Genomic DNA, 24,226 nt, shown 5'->3' with positions numbered 1-24,226 from the left:
CGGGTCTACCTAACAACTGAATTGTGTCTTCAGGATAAGGGTTTGGAGTAACAAAGTAGATTGGCTTGGTTCAGGTTGGATCAGCTCCTTCCCAACAAAAACCTTGTGACAAGACCCTGGGAATCAGTGAGGCTTTCAGTTTTGAACTTCAGAGGAACTGAGGGCCGTACCTGCAGGGATTTGCTGCAAAGACTGCAAAGCCATACGTTGCTCTCCTGTTGGCCACCTGTATGCAAGTCAGGGGCTGTGCATGCCTTCCATGGGGACAGCCACTAGCAGACCTCTTATTTGTGAAATTGTTAATTCAGCAAAAATGGATTTTTTAAAAAAATTTGCTTTTTTTAAAATTATGGACTTCTTAAATACTGGATTAATTTTCTTTTCCTCTTTCTCTTTTCTTTTTTTTGTTTCTATTATCTTTTTTGCTGAGTAGTGTAATAAGTGGACCCTTTTGATTTCCCTCCTTTTGCCTCTCCCTGATATTTCAACATTTCCTCAGTTTTGGAGGCTTACTGATCAGTTAAATCAAAACTAGGCGGATCCTGGATATGTTTCACTCACCAGAAAAGAAATGTCTGGGGAGGAGGGCAGAAAAGTTTTCCAGGTGATTTAGGACAGCTCCCAAAGTCAGATGAAAATAAAATCTAGTGAGACCTGAAAACTGAAAATAACATTGAAAGTCCAGCATCTGAGATAGTACTTATGTTATTTGGCCACCTAAAGCAGCAATGCTTAAGATGCTTCTCACCACCTTGCGAGCACGTAGCGAAAATTTATGGGAAGCTGCAGCATTTCCAGTCAGACATAATGGACATTAGTGCTTTTTTTATAGACACCAGTAACAATGTGTCTAGATCCACCCAAAACCCTAAAGCCAAATCAGCTTTGAGATGGAAAAGAGGAATTTCATTTTTCCTCACTTTCACTGCTGGGACAGACAGCCTTCCTCCCTTATGAGGTAATTTAATTTTCACATTATGCTTTATGGGATATCCTTTATTTACCTAATGTTTTCCTGTCAAGTCTTTTCAGACTATGAATCTTGTATATTTTATATACACAAAGGTGACTTTTCCTTCCTTTAATGACCGTGGCTTATCAGTGCAGGCAACCGATACTGGACTCATAAATATGTCACTCTTGGGTTTGCGGCAGCCCCTTCTCCGCCGTAAGACTGTTCCTTGCTGCTTGCTCCTCCCTTCAGCTCACTGCATATCCAAGGTCTGCTCAGCCCCTCAGTGCTGCTGGACTCACCATTGGCTGGTATAAATAAATCACTGATTCAAGCTATAGGTGAAAATCATTGTGAAAGGAGCACCCAGAGGAATGCAATACAAGGTCAGTGGAGCCAGCGCCTTCCGACTCCAATTAAATGTTTCCTGTAAGTCGGTGCCAATTGTGCATCTTGTAAGAACATTTGAAAGCGGGAGCTTGAACTCTCCGGGACCCTCTCGCCTCGAAACCTGTTTCCTGTTTAACAAGATTTAACAAGTACAACCAAACATGCGCCATCAGCAACAAAAGTAATTGTAAACGGCTCCAATGTGCAAAGGTGCTGGGTTTCCTCTCGGCCCCGAGCGCCGACCGACCCCGTCAGGCAGTCACAGGGTGGCTGCAGGGCAGTGCTGCTGTGCCCTGGTGCCACGGCACTGGCATAGGCTCAGCCCTTTTGCTGAGAGAGGTGGAAGAGGAAAAAGGCAGCCTTTCCAAAAGGGGTCAAAGCTTGTTGGGTGAAAGCTTCAAGAATTGGCCTTGCTGTACCAGGAATTTTCTACAGAGGATGGAATAACATCGACTCTGTGCTGTCTGCCTTTTCAGCTCAAAGCACAGCCTGGATTGATGCAAGCCTGCTGCATGGTGCCTTGAAGATACCATTGCAGTCAAAAAAGACATCACTGTGGGGCTTGGAACAGGCTGTAAAACAGGCCGAGCTCCCTGTCCAGGCACAAAGAGATGCCAAAAGCAGAGATCAGCCAAAGCCAGCTTTTGATTGTGCAATCAAATCGGGGAGACTGGGCATGACAGCCACAAAATATAGGGAGTCTGTCCTGGTTTAGGGCAAATTTGGGAGAAAACATCCAAATGGGGGTCCCCCCAGAAAAGAACAGAGTTCTTCTGGTTGAAAATGCAAGGGAGGCACTGAAAACCTGTTCACAGTGGCCAGGCACTGAGAGAACAGTACTGCTTCCCAGAGGGCTGTACAGTGGTGGGAGACATCTACAGATATGTGTGTACATATATATATGTGTATATACACTATTCTTATATGTAAGATATATATGAATGCAAAAAATGTGTGTGCTTATTTATTTACATACATTTAAGTGTTCTACATTTCTGGGCACTGCACATATAACTCTTACTAGAAACTGGTGTAGCACTCTCTGCACCTCTCTGTATCTCTCTCTCCCTGGTCCAAAAAGCCTGGGACTCGGGATGAATCCTCTGGTGCTCCTGAGACAACAACAATAACAGTAGCAAGAGCAGCAATCCCATCAGTCTACTGAAAACTGTAGTGTCATCCCACACCAGAAAATACATGTCTGACTAATGTTTCCAAGTGCATAGCCCATGTCTTGCCTCTCATCTGCAATCCCCTGCTCTTTCCACCTGTTCATCCCTACAGTAGCCAACAACCAGGGCAAGGTCTGTGAGCAAAGGGAGGACATGGGTGGAAAAGAGCAGAAGAAATTAAGTAAAGTGGAGCCTAATGTGCTGCAGAGAGCTCTGTTCTCAATGTTGCTCACACGCTGAAAATGACATTTCAGCCATGGATGTTAAAATCAGAATAATTTTCTTTAAGGAGGCCGTGAGCTTGATATATAAGTTTCATTAAAAACAGTTTTCTCATTGTTAGGAAGGAGGAAAAGCTTGGGAAATTGATATGGGGTCCTTGGCTATGTGCTATGTGGGCCATCCCTTATTGAAATCCATCATTATGGGATATAATTCAAGTTCAGGGAGGACAGCACTTTGCTGAGAGAAGTCTCCTAGGTCTTTCCCTAGACTCTCTGGGCCATGCTTAGACAGGAACCAAATCTGCCCTTCTGCCTGCTGTAACACATAATGTCAAAATAGTGAGCCCATTCTTCAAAGGAAGGTCTGCACAAGGTCCTCACCACCCAAAGCAGAGATGTTCTGGTGTCGCTGCTTCATGGCTGAGGAATGGACAACACATCAGGTCCTCTGGGTTGGTCTTCTTCCCTCTGCAAACTGCCTGTGACTCTTCACCACCCTGCTTGAGGCAGGTCCCGTGTACCACGTCCCAAGATCAGCCTCTCTGATGCCTGTGTCATGAGGCATCTTACCTCATCATCCTTAACTGACTCCAAAACAATTCTTGGTGTGAAAGCAAGACATTGTATGATGCTCTGCTGACTTGAGCAAGGCCATCCATTCCCGCTGTCTTATCGCAGCACAGGAGCAGAAGTGCAATGTTCTGGGGTCTTGGGAGTTTCAGGCACTTCTCCAGCAGAAGAGCATGCAGGAGAAAGGCAAGACTCCTGCTTGTGAAACCTACAGTTTAGCCATGCAGCTCGGAGAAGACCTTACAAAGTGCCCGTGGGCAAAGCAGTGGCACAGGGCAAGACTGCACTTCATCCTTAAAAGGGCTCTGATTCACAGTATGATAGACGTGCCTTGGGCACCATTAAATCAGGACAGCTCCTGTAAATGAGGCTGAGGTGGCCCACTTGGTGTTAGATGAAGGAAGGAGCCCCCAGCCTGAGGAGCCTGGTGCCTCACTAGGTAATGTACCCACAATGCAGAGGAGAGAAAGCTGTAATGTATTTCCCTCTTACAGATGGGAAACTGAGGCAGGCTATGATCCTGCTCTCCAAGAGTGTGACTTGGATTTATATGAGGTCTCTGGAGCACAGCTGGGCATTAAAATCAGAAACTGTGCTCAGGAGGAGGAGGAGGAGGAGGGGATGAGTTGATGGCAAACATTTCCAGACAGACGGTGGAGCGGATTAGTACAAAAGAGGATGCAGATCTCGGCTGTTCAGCTGCCAGCAGAAAGGAGGGGGAGTATGGTTAGGCAGCTGGTGGAGAAACAGGTGCAGAGAAGGTTTCCTGATAGCTGTGCTGTCATCCTGCTTTGAACCCTCAGCTCCTCAGTAAATCTTCCCTCTTGGAACTCTCTCATCAAAGTTTCATTTCCTCACGTTCCTAAAATAGTTCTTGATAAGCAACTTGTCATGCTGTTAAAGCCCTTTTAGTTACTTTCCTAGAAATCTATTTTCATGTTTTCTTACTGGGCTTCAGCTGCTTGCATTCCCATTAGGAAAAAAAAAATATTGGTGAAAAAAAGTACAGCCAAGGCTTAACACAACAAGAAGGTGAAGTGTTTATGTTTAGTAACACAGCAGGACCTTGTCTGTCAACTGATTTTCCAAGCAGTGACATAAAATTATAGTGGTAAAACTTGCACCTAACCAGAGGGAAAGCGTGATGAAAATATGAAAACATATTTTTTTAGCATGTAAAATGTCTGCAGGAAATACATAGTTTTCACTTTCAGTGGCTTTTTGTGGGCATTTTGTCTTCACACTACAGTCAGAGATGGAATAAAGCAGAGGTGGTCAAGCTGCAGTTTTCAAGCCCAAGGGAAGCTCTTGTGCAAGGCAAGCGGTTTTTCCATGCTCAGCTCAGAAATTCACTGGGGCTGCTCTGGCACAGGGCTCCTGGGCAATCCCAGCTGCTGGGGGAAGAAAACTGGTGGAGTAGATTTGGTCTAACATGGCTAAATGGCACTGTATCAAGTCCACATCCAAATCATCCCATCTCAAAGGAAAGTAGTGAGGAATGTGTGCTCTCCCCAAACAATGAGCTTTTGCCAGAACTCCTCCCTCAGCATTCTGATGCCCACGGCCTTGTGTTGTCCCATGGCTCTCATCTGGAAAAGTTTTTGACACATATGAAAGCTTGCCTGGGGGAAAGTTGGCCATCCTGCTTTGTAGGGCAGGAGTTTTCAGAGACCCATAACAATGTGGGAACCCAGGACTATTACAGGAATGGGGGAGCTGAAGGGAATAAAAAGATTCTGGGTGGGGAAGCACTTGGCTGTATGTGGTCTTTTCAGGTCAACTAGCTACCATTCCTTGGGGCAAGTGCAGAAGTCTCTGTATAAAGAACTACAGTAAGAGAATGAGAGGTGATTTTATTGGCATGGCACCAAGAAAAAGGATAAAGAGCTTGATCTTGAATGATTGGGATGTGTTATGGTAGAAGATTGGATCTGGAAGAAGAGAGTATCCAGGGGAAGAGTCAGTTCCCTTCGTTAGAGCTCAGACAAAAGTTTTGCAACTTCTGAGGATTAGAAAAACAGGTATTAAAACTGCTGGGTTTCTTTCTGGGTGATTCTTAGCTGATTTTGGGTGTCTAATAACAAATGAAATATCTAGTGCCAAATCTGTGCCTGTCACTAGAGAATTTGTTTCCACACAATGTGCCAGGACTGTTTCATAGGGTGAGAAAGGGAGAATGAAAATTGTGCTTGAAGTGACCTGCTCACAACAGCCCTGCTTTTACATCCTCAGATATGTGGAAAAAAAACCCAACTGGACACCAGATGCTGTCTGTAGCCCTCAGAACAATTTATCCAGCATGATGGATTTATAAATTTATAAATTTATACTGGTCCTGGTAGCTTTTCCTTTTTTTTCCTGGGAACCTATTGGCACCCCAGATGAGCTATTCTGGTGTTGCAACCTGCCCATGTTTAACTTTTTTTTTTTTTTTTTTTACACTCCTTTTTCTTGGACACAGAGTTGCTAGGAAGAAGTTGCCACTTTTCCAAGGGATCCACATTTCCAATGCTGATTCCCTAACCATTCCAGAGGCCTGCACCTTTTCTCACAGGTGACAGACAAGGGACATGTGTGTGCACACATGCAGCAGGTCTGGAGCCACTCTGTGTCTCCAGGAAGCATAGAGGGAACTGTGCCTGGCTGTGTGGGCCTTACAGCCCACTGAGGGGAGGCAGCGCCCAGACCTCTGCTCCTACTGCATGCAGGACAATTCAGCACTTTTCTGAATGGAGACATTGGAAAGAGGTTCACAAGTTTTAACAATAGTCCTAAATATATAGGTCATCACAGTGTATCTACCCCACTAGCAAACAGCGTATTTCTGTTTGATTTTCATGTATTTCTTCCCACTCAAGTCTGACACAAACAGAAAATGCTGCCCCCAGCTTTGCCCAGAGGTGACCTCGGGGCACTACAGCCTCAGAAGTACCCAAAGTGCACACACCCTAAACACAGACACACATTTTTCTAGAGTCAAAAAGTCTTTTGTGTGGGTTTGCAGCAACTTACAGGCATTTGGGAGGGAATCAACCAGGAACCAACACAGTAATTCCTCTCCTGTACATCAGATGTTAACAAAATAGGCCCAGTACCCTGCTTTACTCTCTGTACTCAGACAATTGTCCTGTAAGCAAAATCCTTGCTTCCCTGGGATTCAAGAGATCCACCATCCCACAGATTGTACTAGAAAATTGCATTTATTTGGCCTGGCTATAAACTCTGGATCAAATCACTGTCTCATGTGGGTTAATGGTAGCTTTTCAAAGTTTCTCAGAGTTTCTCTTTGAGTCTCAAAGCAGCAAAAGAAGGCTGCATCCCAAAATGCATGTAGGAGTGATATTTATATTATCTTAGAATTTAAACATTTCAATATGGAGTATTTTAGTATCAGTCCTGTATAATTTTCCAATTTACTGAAGATAGGTTCTCTAGTGATGCGAGGGGCTCCTCTCTGGTGCCTGAATACCATTAAGAATGTTTGTTCCCACTAGTCTTAACCTTAATAATTGCAACAAATTGATTTTAAATGGTGGATCAGGAAGGCCTGCAGAAAAGAGTAACTTTTTTGTATATATTCCATGTATTAAACATGCAGAATGAAGAAAATTGAGAGTCATCAAAGCACAATTTCCAAACAGACTTGCATCATTAAAAAGACATTTGGCTTCGTAGTTCAAGGTTAAGTTTGTTCCCAGAAGATGAGGTAATTTAGTAAAATAATAAAGCTCCCATTAAACAAACCCTGTAATAGAACTGAGCCTTAGCGGCTGCAAAGGAAGGAAACTGCGACTTCTGTCAAAGCACAGAGATGAGATTAGCGTTAATAAAGCATTCCTCACAAAGCAGAGTGATAGTAGATGGGGGAAAGCACATCCAAATAGCTCTCATTTCCACAGCATTTCCCTTCAGATATGGGCTTTTTAATTAGCCATCGGAAAGAAAACTGAAAGTGTACTTTCTCCTTCTCGGTTTCTCCCTGACTATTAATCTCTGTGCTGAAAACAGTGCCACCGGTCCATCTTATTGTTATTAGCTAGTGGGGACGTAAAAGAGCTACATTCACAGTCCTTATCGCAGCCCAGAGGTATTTCCTTTGTGTTATGAGGAGTATTTTGATTAGTTTTGACTGTGTCTGCAGGGAAGACACAGTTTATATTTTCCACAGCTAGAATAATTTCTAGAAATATGAAGATTCGTTCCAGCACTCGCCAGTATTTTTTGGTAGGGTTTAATGACTGAAAGAGTTTCATTGTTGTGCCACAGTCCTTCCTTTTTTAACTCCTCTTGGCTTCATGACTAAGTCTGAAGCAAAACATTGATAGTGGATGGTTCCTGGAGCAGGGTGCTGATTTTTAATGAATCATTTGTTTGAGGAATGCAACTTTTCTCCCCTGTGACTGCCCTGTCCACTGGCAGATGCAGATAATCACACATTTGAAGAGCCACAGAGGTATTCTCTTGGGAAGGACCTCAAAGGGACACCAAATCCTTTTTTCGCTGTATCTTGACTTTTCTTAAAGTGCTTAACCTCCTTTTAAGAGCACAGGTGATGGCAAGTATCCAGCTGGTGGATCCCATACCTTCCATCTGTCAATGGAGACAAAACTCCTTTTCTCTTTGCAGCAGCCTAGTCTGTATATTTGAAGTCCATTATCTGAAGACTCACTTACTTTTCCCATCATCTCATGAAATACTCAATTTCCTTCCAGACAATGCAGCAGGTGGGGCTTGGGGCCACACAGCAGCTTGACGTGGTTGGTGCTGGCAGATGCTCTTAGTCCTGCTTGTGCTCCATGTTCCCCCAGAGCCAAGTCAGTTTGGAAACTGTGCTTTGATGACTCCCAATTTTCTTCATTCTGCATGTTTAATATGTGGAATACACACAAAAAAAGTAATTGTCTCCTGCAGGGGGACCCATGCACAGCGCTGTGCTGGGCAGGAGCTGTTCTGCCCACCCCATTTCCCACACACAGCCCGGGGTACACGCGCAGGCAGACGAGCAGCCACAGCACTTCTGCTTTCCAGGAAGAAAAGCTCCCTGATAAATCTGGTCACAGCAATCCAGGATGACGTGGCTCTGTGGTTCCCTGTGGCTTCTTACCACCTGGAGGAGAAAGGAAAGAGCAATGTTCTCCTTCCCCTCTGCAGAAGGATGAGGTGGCTGGGCTGCCAGCCCCCAGGTAAGAGCCGTGACAGCACTCAAAACTTGCAGTTCACTTGTTTCTAAAGTCTCATCAAAGGGAGACAAAAAGAAAAATTACACTGCTTCCCAGGTGTTCAGGTTTTGCTCGAGGGAACTGAAGGGAAATGTAACCCACTTTTGGGTATAACAGGAATAACACATGCTTACGCTTTCCTTCTTGAGGTTGCTAATTTTGCATGACTGCTTCAGCTGAGGAAACCAGATTTTAAAAAATCAAGTGCTGGCAAAGATCCTGTTGACTCAAGGAAACTCAGAACTGCATTCTTCTTTGGTTTATCTTTTGTTTCACTCACAAACCTGAAGCAAGCAGGAGGTTTAGGAGTGCTAATTTGGGATCATTAAAAGTCCCTAAATAATTTAATGATGACCTCTACTGTTTTGTATGTGTAAAAAAACCCCAACCAAACCAAAAAGCCACAGCAGGGTAACAATGGAAAATGGCCACCTGATTCATGGATTCCTGTCACTTCAGATGTTTCCTACTCTGACACACCAGGGATATAGCTCCAGATGAAGGATCAGGGTAAATTTCACTGTGAATTTGTTTTCTGCCACCGTTGTTAAGCCATCCAAGTGCTTTTACTCTCCACAGTTGCTATTACCCTAAACCAGGCAGGTCAGAGTTTTGCCTACTTTGGCTACTGCACACCAGACCCAGCTTTACTCTCCCAGTTGAGCCATTGCAACATCTCACAAGCAATAGCAGCTACACAGGAGCATCAGAGAGGAAACACTCTGCACCTCAGGGCTGTGTAGGCAAATGTCAGCACCCAGGGCTGACCTTGGTACCCAGGAGCTCAGACACTGGGTGCTGAAGCATCTCTTTGCCTCCCTATATCTCCAGTCTCAGTAGGGCAAGAACAATGTTCCTCCAATGTTGAGGCACTTAGATACAGTGAGCTAACTCTGTATTTATGGAAAGTCTGGAGAAGATTCCTTCCACTGTTCTAGCATGTGCCTCAGAAGAGTCTTTGTCTAATGCAGAAATCTCCCTTCACCCTACAGTCAAGGGAGCAATAAGAAAGGTATCCAAAAAATGTGGCAGCAGTGCATAGTGGGCAGTGCTTGAAATCAAAACACAGTCTTCAGGGAGCCAAACAAGCTTCCCACTTCGGGAAAATTCCTGATCCCCAGTTTCCCAAAATGCCATGGCAAAACATAATTGTCACGGCTCTTCCTATCTCTAGCACGTGTCATTGAAATGGCCTGAATGAAGTTGTTATTTGTAGTGTGTAGCTCATCCAAAGCCTCTGTCAATGAAACCACTTAATTGCTTTCTTTGGGATATTATGCAATTGGCTTTTCTGTTGTAGTTTTCCTTGTCAAGGCGATAATCTTGTGACTCACTGTCATGAGAGAGGCTTCTCTTTCCTGCCAGCCATAATCGTAATCCACGCATTCCTGAGTCTGTGCTTGCCCCTGCAGATGGGAAGACACCTCCTGACTTTGTTGGTACCTTCAGGAGCACATCAGAAACTATTGTATTCAAATGAGGATAATGAGGTAAGGCACTTACGAGAAGCTGCAGGATGGAAGTAATGGTGGACAAAATTTCGTATGCAGTTCATTAATATTAAATAATTTATTGGATATCTATTTGGGAAGTATTGGTACTGCTTGATTTCCAGCAGAGGGTTGCCTGTAGAATCATTCATAAATTCAAGCCTTCCCAGAGGCTACCCCAGAACCATTGAACCATTCTGCCACAAAACCTAATTGAGGAGCCCTGTTCACAAGTGTGGGGGTCCATTTATCCCCTCATTTAGTGTAAAGCAGGTGCTTTAAGCTCTGTGAATGCAAAAAGTGGATTCCTGAATGAGAGCTGGCAAGAACAAGCTCCCTTAAAATCCTGAAAATTAGTTGTTAAGCTGATTCCATTATTTGGACAGATTCTCTGTCCAAAAAAAGCACTGAAAAAAATCAGGAGGCATTTAGATTCCAAGGGGATTCCAAGATTATGCTGGGGATAATAAACAGCCTTTTTGGAGGAGGTTTCTGTGAGTGCCTGCTGCTGGCAGCTCTCAGGGATGGGATGTGAGGTGAGGGAGGTCTTAGAGGATTCAGTGCAACATTTCTCTCCCTGCTGCAGATTTTTCAGGTTTTCCTTTCTCCATGCTCTACTCTCTTTTTACCTACTTTCCTCCTGGCTCCTCTCCTCCTCACCAGGCACTGAGGCTGTGCAGCACCTCCCACAATCCATAAGAAGCACTGAATATCAGGAGATAAGTATCTAGCAGGGGGTGTTCAGGTAGGCAGTCAAGCTGGAGCACAGCTTTTGGAGGAGATGTGCTGCTTTGGTTTGTACTGAATTTTGTGACAGATCATGGAGCCTGCTCTGTCATGGCTGCTTCCCCATGGCCAGGCAGCTCCAGCAAGCCAAAGGGAGTGGTAGTTTTACTAGTTTTACTGGTGAAGCTCCAAAAGCAGCCTTCATCTCTTGCTCTGTCAAAGTTTGCTGCCTTGGCCTGCTATCAGAGCTTAGTCTGCTGCATACCTATTAAAAAGAAGTCCAGAATTTTTTTTATTTTTTATGGGGTTGACCCAAGCTGTCAGTCCAAGAACCAACTTTACACGAGGTGCGTGATGCACACCCACCTCAGTGGTGATGGAACAGAGCCCAGCAAAGCTCTGCAGGGTGCAGATGAAACATTCCCTGGCTCAGGGTGAGACAAAAAGGTGATAAACAGCAGCACCTGGGGAATATTCCCCTTCCCACCTACCGACACCACCTTCTTTCTTTCTCAAAAACACAAATAAGCCAACTCAATTTGCATTTTCATAGCTGGGAGTGACTGCTAAATTAATGAGCACTGCTATTTATATCTAAATAATCACAGTCCTAAACAACTCCTTGGAGGCATCAGTATGGAAGGTAAGATTCTAGGCTATGATTTGACAGGTTTCAGGCAGCACTTGTCATCTGAAGGAGGAAAATACATCCCAAATACAAAACGAAAAAAAAAAAAAGCTTTATGATATTTCAGATAATCTGAGAGAAACCGGAATAAGAAAGTTATGTGAGCAGTGTATACAGACTTGGCTTGCTGGCCTTAACATTATTCAGAGGAAATACTTTTGCTAAGCAGCTTCCTTTAACCATCTTAGTTGCCACAACCCTGCTAGGGACTTCAGCATTAAGCTATCCTGCCCAGATGCACAGGGTCCTCAGCATTGTTCCCAGAGTGTGTGAAGAGCCCTTGCACGCCAGCTCTGTCCTCACTGCCTTTGGCTGAGTTTCTGCAAAGTGAATCTCTTGGCTTAGTGCAGAGCTTGTGAGGCCACTTAAATCTCTCTGACCCCTTAATGAAGTTTTTAAAAGGGCTTCATAAATCTTCATCACTAAGAATTGCTTAAACTCCTGCAGGGTTTCTCTAGTGGCATTAACCACTAAAACAACTAGACAGGCTCAGGTCTATTTATTGCATTCATCTTCATTATTCCATGGATTTTCCTCCTTTATAGTCTTTTACATAAGCTGCAACCGAGAAAGGGAGCTCAGGAGTGGGAGCTCTGAGTCAACACTGCCTGTCTGGCAGTTTGTAGCCATCCACTGTGACTACATCTGATCAGTCCTCTTCTTGGGAATGTTTTCTGTGCAGGCAGCAACCGTATGTTGGTCATTTATCCTTCCCTATTTAAATCGCTGTGTTGTTACTCATTAGGGAAAGAACCTCATTTTTGCCTTTCCTGTGAAAACATACCTCAGGTCACAGCCTGACAGCTTCAAAATGGATTAGTTACCTGCCTGCCCTTCCATTTCATTTTTTTGTTGGAATTTTGGCTGACTTTGATAATGGCTTTTTATAAGTAGCATGAATATTCTCTGAAATAACTTCCAGCTCAATGGATATGTAAAGATTGCTGGGAAGGTACAATGTTTTTTTTAAACTTTTTACATACCATATATTGTGCTCTCCACAGTGAGTGTGGAGATTCCATACACTTTGTACAGGTTGTTTGATTCTTCACCTCTGCAAAGTGAGGGCAAAAGGGTCATGGTTGAGGTTCACAAAGAGAAAAATACTCCAAGTACAGGTAAAGTTGTTGAAACCAGTGAGAGACTTTGAAGGAATGTTTTCAAGGCTGATTCTGCAGACAATGAAGGACTAAGGCTCTACTGAGCTTTTGAAGGATTGGAGATCCCTGTGGTCCAACATGGTCCAGCCAAGCTTAGGCTTCCCCATTCCATCATAAAACTATACTTTTGTGAGCTAGATTATTTTCAAGGTTTCTTTTTCAGCTGGCATTTTGTTTATGCCATCAAGATATGGTAGAGTGCCATGAAAGTGCTACTTTAGAATTATTGTGATGTTATTTTATTTTGTTTTAGATTTATTTGCATTACAAGAAGGTCTCAGGGACTCAGCCTCAGGGAGGACTGAAACAGCCTGCATGGAGCAGAAGAGATGCATTATGTTTGTGAAGTCCAACAAGAACTTTTTATTGAAGGGCTTGACACCGAAGTATTAAATCTGCCAGAAGTGCCAGTTATGATTAGGAAACTCATCTAAATTCCTAGTCTGGTTCAAGACTGGAAGAAAAAGTAAAGTCTGAAGAACATGGGGGAGGTTCAAAACTCAGACTGTGATGTTTGAAGTGAGTTACTTGGGGCATTAAAGGAGAGCTCCAGACTCTGCTGAACTGGTATTTCTTCCACTGAGGTTAGAGTATTCTGGATGGTGTCATGCTGTGATGCTTTCCCACATGAGCCAGTCAGAGAATTGTTTTTAGCATAGGGAGCTGTAGGATAGGTTTCATGATGCAGTGTTTCTGCTCTAGAACACATTGGTCAATAATGTGCTAGGGACACTCTTTTGCCCTAACAGGGATAAGATTAGATGTTATATGCCTTTCTGGCTGCTTAAAGGCGATGCAGGTTCACCCAAGTGCTTACTTACATAGCTGTTGACAAAAATTCATATTAGGTCATAGCTTTCAAGTCCTCAAAAGACCAAAATTGCAGGCAGGGGACAGAAGAAGTCAAACACCACCATATCCTGAGGTCCACAAAATGCCAGGAAGATGGAGAGATGAGAAAGAAGGTTTCAGCATGTGACTCACAGTCCATGCTTTAAGAAAAGATGGAGGAATCCTAAATCATGGTCCAAATGAGCTGCCAGAAATTCTTACTCAGTCCTGAGTCCCACACACAGCTTGATCCTTTGCATATAAGCCAAACATAAAAGTCTGTGAGCAGAAACCCAGGAGGGTGGGTGGGTAGGTGGCCACTGTTGGTGGCCAAGGTGGCCAAGACGTTGTCACTGACCATATACCTGCTCCTAACCCCATCCATTTAAGCCTTCCACTACCTGCAAGTTGACTATCTAAATGTCTTCAAGGATACCAGCCTCGGGATTCAGCTGAGGCTTCGTGTACACTGTATTTCTCAGTGATACAGCTCCCATGACTGTAAATCTCTGATGTAGAATGAACCAGGCTGGGGTAGGAAAGCAACACTGGACTAGCTCTCCTGTACTAGGAATTTGGAGCAGAGATGCTTCATGGCTATGAAAACACTCAGGAAAGGCAAAGTTTAAGTTCATGCAGTGAACTATCACACCACAGTCCCATGATACACTGCCTTTGCCAGCTAAGCTGCTGCAGCCAGCTCCTGCCCCAGATGCTTGTTCCCACCTCTGGCCTGCAGTTTGTCACCTCCTCAGCAGTGCCAAAACAACTTGGTGTAGAGCAGGGATTAAATCAGCTCGCTGAAGTGATGGAAGTTAAAAATAAACTCTTTGTGGGTGGAGCAGAGGAAGAGCTATTTTTAATCGTAATCACTTCAATGGTCTTTCTTCTAGTGTGGTCCCACAAGGAATTTCATTAATAGAACTGGGAGAAGGCAGTGGATTGCTGTGCTGGCACTGGAGTGACTCCTCCAGGCAGAAGAGTCCTTCCTGGCAGGGGGAAAGGATTTCTGGAGCCAGGATTGCACCAGGGCCAGTGGGCTGCAGGATTGTACCTTTCAATATGCAGAATTATGTCTTCCCTACCCGAGTCAAAACACGACTCAGGTGTCCCAGGCTCTCCATTAGCTATTCTGCCTCCTAGGTTCTCATAGCACTCATTAAAAAATTATTGCATGTGAGCCAGCATTACCATTAACAAAAACAAATAAAGAGACACTGAGGGTTTTTTCCTGTTTTATAAACAAATACTCCTTGTAATCATTCTGAATACTAACCTCCTCCACAATTTACTATGGTATGGTTAGATGTCACCCATTAAAATCTATTCAAATACAAAATGCACAGTGAATTGAGAATAAAAAAACATCAGAAGAGATGGGAAACCAGGTTTTATTAAATAAAGTTTCCTCAAGATCAAGAAAGGAAATATTTTATACAATGCTTAAAAAGCATTGAAAGTTTAAGGAAAAACATCTAAAAAGAGTTCAAACAGTTGCAGTTTGCAGCTACACCTTGAAAATTCACAGAATAACTCAGCAACTTACTTTTGTTTTGGCTAATTCAGCAATTTACTTTTATTTTGGCTTTGTTCATTTCTGTGCTTAGATGAGCTTCTCTGTGAGTGACTGACATGTGCAAAGCCTTGGTGATGTCTTGTGTCTTTGTTTCTGTTTGAACATGAAACACCTTCACATGCATTGAAATGCTCCTGATGCATTTCTCTGGAAGCTTTGTACCTGTGAGACATGAGCAGATTTCAAACTGCTGTCACCTTTTGAAATAAATAATTAATTACGCTTCTTTTGTGTGTCATTAAAAGTTTTAATTAAAGCATTAAAAGTTTTTCTGTGATATTGACTGAGTTTCAAAGCACTTCTCAGGAAAATGAAGCAGTAGTTTAATTTCCATCACACAGGAAAATGAAGCAGCATCCTGAGTGCCACACCAAGGCATCCTTCTTTTGGGACTCACGATCTGTGTTCTGGATCACTCCAGTTCCTGGATGTTTGGGTGTACAGGCAGGATTTAAATTTAAATTCCTAGACTCTGAGTATGTTTAGTATGTCCTTCAATTCTCTTCTAATAAATAGAACCAAGGGCATAGTGAGTCAGTTTTGTAATTAGGTTATATAATTATCTCATGAACTCTGTACAAATTACCTCTTCTCTGTATTGTTTTTGCAGTGCATTGTTTTTCTTGAATAGTATGGCACATATCCAGAATATATTGCAGTCAATAAAGTACCCCAGTTTATAGTTTGATGGCTCACAACTGAATAATTGACATCAACAAAAATAATTAAGTCAATGCCCTTTTTAGTACCGTCAGTACTATTCATTTAGAGCACCAAATTTATTTTTAATTATTAACATGTTTCCTTAAAATCATCTTTTCCCATTTTTTTTTTATTGCCAAGAGGTAAGCACAGATGAACCATATTGCTCAGGTTTCAACAAATTTGTGATTCTAAGGCTGACATTAGCATGTAATGATGTAAAGGAAATTGCATTTTATTGCATTTTAATTAAATGGGTCAACTTGAGCAGGCCTTTCTTCATCAAAATTCCCATCAGACTTAAGTCCTCCATCACTTGATTTTATTTACTTCTGGAGTTTTGCACAGCAGGTCTTTGCCTTCAAATAGAGGACTGATAAAATAATTTAATCCACTAAACAGTGCACTCATGGAAGAAATGTTGTTTTGGGTCCATACTCGCATTTAGCATTCAGCCAAGGTCTTCCAGGTTTGTTCCTGTTCATTTGGTCCAACACCATTAAATTCAGGGGTTTCCTTTTCCAGCTGAGAATCTGCTTTCCAATTCTTTCCATAGGCTCGACCTAGCCAGCTCTATGCTCCACAAGTCCAAATGCTGAGCAATGGTTAACTTATTTCAGTACACAATATTTTTAATCTTCTGGTAGCTACAGCTCACAACAATTAGTTTTTCCTCCCTTTGCCTATTAGAGGAATCACTTGTGAAAGATATGTCACCTTCTGGACCTCAGAGGTACTTGTAGTTCCAAGCAGGCACAAGGAAAAATATGGTTTTTTTCCACTTCTTGCAAGCAGAAATGAAGTAAATTTGTTTGGAAAACTCCCGCTAAAGGAAATGTCATTCAACAATTCTGTTGAAGTTATGAAAACCAAAACCAAATGAATTTGAAAACTGACCACTGGTCACAGATGCAGTTTGTGATTTGGGTAGTAATTATTCTCCTAGGCAGTAGGAACTAAAATAAGAGTGTAGCATAAATTCTGGTTTCAGGCTGAAATACAACCCTCTCCAGTTCCATGTGTGAAATATCATGTAAGCCCCTACCTTTAAAATAAAAAAAGGCTTAAAATCTTCAGCCCGGAGCACAGGCAGCAGTTTCAAACAGTTCAGGGGTTGTTGCTTTCTCTGTGCCTGCTGACCGCAGAGAAAACAAGAGGTTTTGCTATGGTTTCTGGTGGCTGAAAAAGGATGAGGTGCTGAGGTTTTGGCTTCTGGTCCAGGAGTGACAGACCTTTCCTAGCACTCCAGATGTGAGCCAGATTTTCACTGAGAAAAGTGAAAAAAAATACAAAGCACTTTTTCCACCCTCTCGAGATGAACCTTGTTGCATATTTGATTCCAATGTGATTTTCTTTAACGGGCTAAATACTTCAAAAACAGCACAAAAATCTTAATTTTGGACAAAATGAAATGTTTTGATTGATACAAAAAATGTTGGAGGGAAGGAGTTTGGCTTAATGTAGAAGCTGAAACGCTTTGATTTAAGTAGTGGCATGTAAAGCTGTGTCCCTACAGCAGCTGGTGGTCTGTGGGGAGTGGCACTGCATAGGGTGTCACCTATGGGGCATTTGGGGGAAAGCTGAAAATAGGCAGGGAAAAGCCCTCCAGCCAGCTAAGCACTGCTGAGTTTTCATCTCCCAACACTCCTAAGCTCTGACAATCCCACCTCTGTTGGAATTATCCCTGACGCCATGAGATGCCACTGATGTCAGTGCTCGTGGTTGTCCTTTCTGCTGGGGTCAGTGGCCCCCAGAATTAAGGAAATGTAAGTTTATAAGGGTGTGCTGGCCATGGAAATGGATCTGCCATCTTCAGTGTCCAATGGCATGGCATCTGTACCATAAAGAGGTGCTGTTAAACCTGACCGAGCCTGACATAAATAAATGAGAGCACCAACATTACCTTTACTGAACTTGTTGAGTTCAATACAGGAGCTATGGTAGTTGCTGAGTTAGCACTGATTAGGTTTGTTTGGGACCAACAGCTTCCAAGATGTGATAGCAGAAAACTCTGTGTTAGCTGACCAAATATTCATCTGAAGTTTGTGTAAGAATCTGCTTTAAGCCAGTTTAGTGAAGTTGAAACCACGACTTGAAGGGCCAAGTTGCAATTCTTGCTGGTAACCGCAGAAGTGATCCACTGACAAGGTTTACTTCTGCAAGAGGTATTTCCATGGAAGTCTGTGGCATTGGCTCTCCATGTTCAAGTCATCATGAACAAGGACAAATTTCAGCTGAATGAGTAGCCTTAGACCTAGATCTGGATAAATGAGCAAAGACACAGAAGCCGAGCTTCTTCGTAAGCCCCTTTTCACACACCCTATCAGAAGAAAACAACCTACAGTAACATTACAATGAAAATGTGCTGCTGCAAAGCAAATAACCTATGTAAATTTATACTAAAACTGTGTTGTTGGCAGTTTTTAGATTATTTTTTCAGAGGTGAACATTAAAGTTGTGTGTTCCTAAACTTATGTGTGGTTGTCACTGGCAAATGCTAAATGTAAGATCCAGCTATCAACCTGGTTACTGGTGGATGTTACCAGCAACTCTCTGAAGTTATCCTGTATTGCTCCTGCATGGTATTTTCTTCAGAGATTGTTGAAAGTGCATAGGTCTTTTGTTTTTTTTTTTTAACCCTTGGAAACAGTAGTCACTCAATATATCACATTGATTTACTCTGAGGATTGCTTACTTCAGAAAAAGGCTGCTAACACTATCCATATTAAGAACAAAAAAAACCCCAGAAACCTCAAACCTCAGTAACATTAGGATTACTCCTATCTCCTTTGTTACAGTGTTCCATCTTTAATAGTAAGACTATTTTGTCCATCAAGAAAGATAAATCAGAAATTATTACAATGTGTGTATGTAAAAAATGTAAGAAAATACAGTAAGAAAAACCTTATGTATAGTGGACTACACTATTTCTTCCTCATCTAATTGGCATTAAAATAAAGTCGTTTGACTCTTTAAAGTTCAATCATCTGTGAGCTCTTAAAATCAATTAATAACAGCAGGGGAACAATATATTATAATCACATAGTTTTGGGATGATCAGTTTTTTAATTGTTCTCTTTACTGTTTCCAGATACTGGCGTCCTTTACTATTGAATTATAAATTCAACGTGAGCAGCAATAACGAATTCATAACCCCAACCTTCTCCTAAAGTAATCGAAAAGTACGGATTATTTGCACACCCTCTTTGGTCGTGGAGGCTTAGGCGAAATGGATAAACACTGGCAGTGATTACATGAACGAAATGGAAATTGCGGTATTCCCACGGCGAACGTATATATTTATACTTCTAACTGCAAATAGAGGGCTGTGTCCGCCAAGCCATTAACACCCAGGGTAAGAAAAGCAAAAGGGAAGGAAGGCGTCGCCTCCCCGGAGGTGAATTAGCAGCATCGCTTATCTTCGGGCCGATGGGCTGGGTCCCTCCCTCCCGGCCGGGACTCCCTCCGACACCTCCATCCATCAAAAGGAGGGAGAAGGCCGGGTCTGCGGGGATGGCAGGCAGAGCCAAGGGGGGTACACACATTTTGCCTGCCCGTGGGGCCGCACACGGCTCTTCGTTGGAAACCTCTCCCCATCTCCTCGGTCTCCATCCTACCTCCCGTGGCATGCTTGCTCATACCTTCCCGAGGCAGGAGCCATCCACGTACTTTTAATAGCAGCGAGGAGCAAGGCTATTAATAGGCTATCTAATTACCCCGAGCTGCTAACTCTAAAATCTCTCATTCTGTGATGTGGTTGTTTTGATTTGATTTTCCAATCTAGTAGCGCTCGCACGTACAGAACTGGTCAGACTCGCTCTGGAAGATATTATTTTAACGTTTAAAAATTTACTTTCATTCCAAGCAGGAACAAAGTCCCCAAAATTTGACATTTCACACAAAATAAGCAAGTTAAAAAATGATTAGCTGGGATGGAGGGAAGCGGTTCGCTTAGCTGGGATTACGAATGTCGTTGTTTGGGGGTTTATTATGATTATTATTCGCGCGTGTTCTCAGACATTTCGGTCAGGCAGGTAAATGGAGAGGAAAGAGGTGTCAAAAAGGAAGACGAGAGGTTGCCACGATGCCAAGAGAAACGGAGCGGCCCCGCCGGAGCTCGGCGTGGACACGTATGAAACGGAGCTAGCCCCGAAAAATGTTTCCAAGAGAACAATATTTATTTTGACCTGTGGAAAACATTTCACCGGAAGATTGTGACCCGTTCTGATGGTTTATTTTATTTCCTGGATAGAGAAGTAAGAAGACATCTGTGTGTGGGGTATCCCGACGGGTTTCGGTGCATGCATAAAGCGGTATTTCCTTCACAGTGTGCGGCAGCGGCGACAACAGTCCCAGGGAATAGTCGGTGATGATTTTTGTTTGATTGGTTTTTTTGTTGGTGTTTTGATTAGTTTAGTTTTTGTTGGAGTTCTTTTGGGAGGGGTGGGCTTAAGTGAGAAAGAATTAACTCTGTGCTGCGGGCAAGGGGGCGGAGGCAGGATAGCTAATTGCAGGTCGGATTTGATATCCGATATTTGATAAGGGAGCGGGGGGAGGATGAGGAGAAGCCCGGCTTTAAAGCGCTGCGGAGGAGAAGCGCGGCTCCGCCGTGCCCAATGCCCCGCCGCTCCCGGCTCTCTCCCACAACGACCTCTCGCAGCAAGAAACTCTTCCCCGGCTTTTCCTGCCAGATCCAGCAGGAGAGAGCTCTGAAAGCCTTCCCCAGCACCCAGACAGGAACGGACAGTGATCCCCACGGCTCCGGCCCGGGAAGGCTTCGGGGCTCCCACCCCCCGTTCCCCTCGATGGGGCGGCGGGAGCCAGGGTGGGGGCCTTTCCTTCTGCCCTTGTTGTCTCGAAACGGATTCTTTCACTGGGTGTGAAAGGCGATTCGCACACGGGGTCGAGGTACTTGATTTATCCACAGCTGTGCGCAGAAAGGGGTGCTGCGATTAAAAATAATACATAATATTCGTCGCCGCAAGCAGTAAGCGGAACACAGTCCCAGCGCTTTGTAGCAAGGGCATTGAGGTGCCCGTTGATAAAAGGGTCAGAATTAGGCCATTTTAGTCACCGATTCTCAAAACCTTTAAAACGGCCGAGGAACAATGAAAGTAATCCTTAACTCACTTTCAAAGTCCCTATGTATGTGCTGGAAAGAGACAAAACGTGTATGGACAGAAGCAGCTCAATGGTGTTTTTTTGGGTGCTGCGTGGGTTCCGTCTGCCTCCCGCTCACCCCGAGAACTGGAGGGCATCGCCCGTGTCCGTCCCAGCGGGGCTCGGCGTGCGGGTACCGCCGGCTCCGGGAGTCAGGTTACGCGGCAACAGGAGCCTCCTCCGCGCCTTTTGCTGGGTTTATTTATTCATTTCTTTATTAAGGTTGAAATCATTAACCAGCCGGACCACAGAGACTGGAGGGAGGGCAAATAAAAAGAAGCTGCAGATCATTTAAAAAAAAATCAACAGTAACAACAACAAAAAAATCACAACAAAAAAACCCCATCCACACAGAAAGCACACACTTGGATACACACTGCATAAATGTCCGTGCGGGCTCTCTGCTGCCTGATGTTTATTTGAGCGTCAAGTGTTGAAAGACACCGTGGAAATCACCCAAAAGCACGCGGCAGCAGGTCACCAGTGACCAAGAGGCCGCTGACTGCCTCGGGAAATATCTTTCTGTCCCTCTCCCCGCCGTCGGGCACGGTTTCAGCCTGTGGGGGGAGCCGAGCGGGCAAGGTTCCGTGAGCCGGGTCAGGGTGTCCTGCTCCACGGGAGCCAGAGCCTGCAGTCTGCGACCCGCGAGGACCCCTGCAACACCCGGCAGCCCTTCGTTAGGAGTTCCAGGGAAAGAAAAAATAATCCCTCCTCATCCTGGATAGTTTGGGGGTCCGTCCTCACCATGGGACACATCTGATCTATGGCAAAGGGCACGTTCACCGTGCCCGCCCCTGCCCGCGCAGTGGTGTGTACGGGACCTTGCTGCTTTGGGGGTCATTTTGGCTGACCACTACCCTTAGCTCCCCGAGCTGTCCCACCCGGCCCGAGACGGAGGTGGTGGGTGATGTCAAAGGCCCCTGTCCCTGTGCAATCCATCTTTTCCCCGGCGGATGCGGATTGCTCCGAGCGCCGTTCCTGCCGCAGGAGCCTGAGCCGGCAGCGGGAGGCTCGGAGCCGGCCGGAGGGCAGCTCCCCTCGGGGCTGAGCGCTCCCGAGAGCCGCCGGTGCCCCGATCGATGTGTTCGCTTCAATGTCACAGCCGCTGGACAATGGAAACAGTTCATATCGTGGGGTGGCCTTGATAAAAGTATATTTTAAGTAGCGCGGATAAGCGAAGGGGAGAAGAGAGGGGGAGAGGTGCCGGCACGTCGCCCGTAATAACCGCGGCGCTTATCAGCCCGGCCTAAACTCCCCAGCAGTTTCTAAAGTACATTAAGTTACATAAACACGTCTCGGAAAAGAATACACTCCAGCCTGCGATAGTCACCGAAGTGACCCCTCGCAGCCGAACCCGCCGGGCCCCCACGGGAGCATCGGGGCCCGACCCGGCGGGCGAATTCCGCCGCTGCCGGGACTGTCCGCGCCGAGGGGCAGCGAGGGTGCGGCCAGACCGAGCCTTCCCCTCCTCCCTGGTGCACCCTTAGCGAGGAATCACGTTTGCAGAGACCCGAGAGTGGGGGAAGGAGCAACAGCTCTGCGCTTGCACACCGCTTACCCCCAACCCTTTTTTGGGAGGTTGAAGTGCCCGCGAGGGAATTTGCCTTAATTGGATACGAAAGTTTTTTTTTAACCCCGATCTGCCTTCTTCCCTCTTTGGCCACAACGACCAGGAGCGATGGTCACCTCGCTGGCACCTCCTCCCCGGCGGTGTCTTCCCTCAAAAGTGTCCCTGCACACGCAGTGCCGGTACCTAACCCAGGCATGGTGCAGGAGATGCCCGAGAGCCTGCCGGAGCCCCGGGGTGAAAATTACGTCAGCAGAGAGGGATTTGGGAAAGGAGTGACGTCACGAAGAGTTAGGAGTCTAGGATTTGAGCAATTCGACAGCAAACCCGAAACGAAAAGGAATGGAGAGGAACGGGGTAACTGGGAATGGTTTCCCACGCTGGTCCCAGTGTAAGTCGGGTTTTCTTATCGTGTTTATCGGAGGAAATAAAACCAAGCTTGTTGCCCGGCTATAACGTAAACAGGCTAATCGGCAGGGAAAAAAAACCAAGGCGCCTGAGTGTAAAACACGGGTCACTTTGGAGCCAGGGAAAGAGGCGCCTGCCAGGCCAACGCTGCCGTTCTTCCCAGCCATCCTCACCTTTCGGGCAGGCACCCTCCGGGCCCGGCCGGGCTCCCCACCGCCCATCATGGGTGAGCACCGGCAAACCTCTCCCAGCAAAAAAAGCCTGGTGCTTGAAAAAAAAAAACCCTCACGGTATTTCTCGTTTTATATCCACTTTTACACGTGTTTGAAATACCCTCGTGTTTAGCTGGAGAAGGGGCATCCAAAAGACTGAAAGGGAACGCGGGATTTAAAGCTCGGCGCTTTTCAGCACAGAAACCCAAGCTGGGGAGAAGCGGCGTGGGCATCGACTCCCGCGGCTCCCACTGCTCTTGTCTCACATTTGCAGGTAAAAGCCACGGCAAAAATGTTTTACGTTTCAAGCTAGGATCGGAGGACGAGCCTGGCAGAAAACAAATCGCTGCCCTCGCTTGCAAAGTCTTATTTTCTATTTAATACTGCACTCACTAAAGTACACCTAAAAGTAAAAAGGAAAAAAAGTCACTTTAGCCTGGCAGGGTGACCGATATTATTTAACGATATTATTTAGAGACAACCGACAAGGAAGAAGTATCACCTTTAATCATACCATTTAATAAAGGAACTCTCGGGAGAGCGATTGTTTTCCGATCAAACCCCTGCCGCGCTATACCACAAAAATTAACGCGAGCAGTAAACTTCCAAGTCACAATCAGTTCACCAATGCCGGCAGAGCGGATCGCTACAGCCAGTGTTTTACCGTACCCCCGGCACTGCAAATTCTTCACCTCCCGTCCACCTCGCGTGGAAAGACCGAAAGAAAAGCCGTGCCTACCCCAGGAGCGACAGCACCGCGCATCAGCAGGTTTGGGCTCGGTTTCTGTCGGGAGGGCTCATGCCTGCCGGCTGCCGAGAGCCCGGCTCTGCTCTAGTCCAGCCCTTTGCCGCAGATGACTTTCTGTACAAACTGATGATGACAGATATCCAGCTGATAACCTCTGGTGAACGAAGTTATTTTAATTTCCAGTCACTTTCCTGCTAAGTACCATATCAGTTTGTACACAGCTGAGATAAGAGGGTTGAGGAGCGGGGGGGTAATAAGAAAGAAACGGAGGAAAAAATCGCCAGCTGTTGGGATGGACACATCCCACAGCTTGCTTTGGTTTCACCTGATGGTTGGGGCAAGTCAAGGAGGAGCCACATTTTTTCATCACGGATAGCTCGGATTTTGACGAGCAAAACCTAAGGAGATTTGAGGGAGGGATAAGTTCGCCT

At 45.0% G+C, this 24,226-nt stretch overlaps 2 long non-coding RNA genes across 3 annotated transcripts in view; one reads left to right on the top strand and one right to left on the bottom strand.

Annotated features, from left to right (window-relative positions):
* Positions 1–24,028, bottom strand: part of LOC147655479 (uncharacterized) — a 58,307-nt gene extending 34,279 nt beyond the window's left edge. For both annotated transcript variants that reach the window (XR_015287256.1, XR_015287253.1), the window contains exon 1: positions 23,787–24,028. This is a non-coding gene — a long non-coding RNA (uncharacterized LOC147655479). The remainder of the gene's footprint in view (positions 1–23,786) is intronic.
* On the top strand, positions 11,285–15,257 carry LOC147655480 (uncharacterized). Its single transcript, XR_015287261.1, has 2 exons — positions 11,285–11,386; positions 12,845–15,257. It is a non-coding gene; the product is annotated as an uncharacterized LOC147655480 (long non-coding RNA).
* Positions 24,029–24,226: the final 198 nt, after the last annotated feature.

The sequence above is a fragment of the Cyanistes caeruleus genome, chromosome 1, assembly GCF_971803275.1.
Source record: "Cyanistes caeruleus chromosome 1, bCyaCae1.hap1.1, whole genome shotgun sequence".
In the NCBI taxonomy this organism is placed as follows: Eukaryota; Metazoa; Chordata; class Aves; order Passeriformes; family Paridae; genus Cyanistes; species Cyanistes caeruleus.
This window is presented reverse-complemented; position numbering and strand designations above follow the sequence as displayed.